Raw genomic sequence first — 1,182 nt, forward strand, 5'->3', positions numbered from 1 at the left:
AATCAAGCGAACAGAATGACGGCTAGAATATAAAGTATGCTTCATCCCACCATCTTGTAAAGACACCTTTGTACCGACTTGGGAGCTCTCATAGCATCCGGATGCCTCAGAGACTGCCTGAGGATGGCAGCGCGAGAAAAGGCACAGGGCCTCACCCTGCCCCACGTCTCCTCCCACCCCAGGCTCCGTTCTGCACTGGAGACCTCACTGGCACAACAGTGGAAATCCCAGCCCACACATCTATGCAACCCGTACCTGCAATGGCCACCCCCGCAACCCTGCAGAAGTAACAGTGAGCACACAGTCCACAGAGTAATGAGTGTGAATTTGGGCAGACGCCCACACAGACCCTGCAAACGGGCCTGCAGCTGTCTGGGCAAAGACTTCTAGGGTCTTGAGTAGCCAGTACGTTTTCCAGAATGGGGGGCTTGGGCTGCCAGTGAAGGCACAACTTTGGTCCCCTGGTCTTTTCCTGTGGGGAGGGTCAGGATTGGATGAGGGCCAAAGCAGGGTCCTCTAGGTCTAAGGGCAGTACTGAATAAGAACAGCTCAGCAGGAAAAACAGTTACATTTCAGCAATATTAAAACATAGTGAATGTGTCACCCTATCATAGTGAATGTGTCACCTTGGAGTGAGATTAACATTTAACTGGTGAACTCTGGGTAAAGCAATTGGATGGGTGGGCCTCATCCAATCAGTTGAGGGCCCCAATAGAGCAAAAAGACCAGTTTCCCTAAGCAAGAGAAAATTCTCCAGCTTTGTACCATTGGGTTTTTGGCCTGCCAGCCCACCCTGCAGTTTTTGGGCTTCCCAAGCCCCCTCCCGCCCCCCCTCTACACACACACACACACACACACTACTGACTGGTTCTCTGGAGAACCCTAATACATTGCCCTCCCCCAAATCATAAATTGTTAAAGTTATTTTTCCTTCAACTCTATTTAAAAACAACCCTAATCAAATATGCTTTGTTTTTTCTGTCATTGAAAAGGATGATGTAACAATGTAAATAAAGACCTCTGTACAAATTTTATGTAAAATAAAAAGTACTTGACATTTTCCAAGTACTTCAAAAAACAAGAAAAACTCTATTCAGTTTCCTAGCATGGCGAAAATGCTTAACCATGGCTGGTTTTGAGGACGGTAGAACTGAAATGAATCTGTGTGTGAAAGGAACGCTA

The sequence above is a fragment of the Myotis lucifugus genome, unplaced genomic scaffold, assembly GCF_000147115.1.
Source record: "Myotis lucifugus unplaced genomic scaffold, Myoluc2.0 scaffold_375, whole genome shotgun sequence".
Lineage (NCBI taxonomy): Eukaryota > Metazoa > Chordata > Mammalia > Chiroptera > Vespertilionidae > Myotis > Myotis lucifugus.